The sequence below is a fragment of the Etheostoma spectabile genome, chromosome 15, assembly GCF_008692095.1.
Source record: "Etheostoma spectabile isolate EspeVRDwgs_2016 chromosome 15, UIUC_Espe_1.0, whole genome shotgun sequence".
NCBI lineage: Eukaryota > Metazoa > Chordata > Actinopteri > Perciformes > Percidae > Etheostoma > Etheostoma spectabile.
Window position 1 is genome coordinate 30496953 of NC_045747.1, and position 301 is coordinate 30497253.

The following is a 301-nucleotide window of genomic DNA, read 5'->3' on the forward strand; positions in this document are numbered from 1 at the left end:
TAATTTTCAACGCGACTCACAACAGCACGTCGGTTACTCGCCACAGCCAGAAGAAATGCTTTGTTTCAAAAGAAGCTGCAGGAAGTTTGGGAACTCCGACGGAGTTCAGACGTCGACATGACGGTTGTTTGCCAACACAAAATGGTAAGTTAAGTTTCCTGGTAACGTTAGCTAACGTTAGCTGTGTTAGGGGCCCCGGTCAGTATTTACTATACGCCATAAAAAGTACATAAACTTTAGCAAACACGATTACACACCAACATGTCTGCTGTGTACTGTTTGTGTTTCAGAGCATTCACGC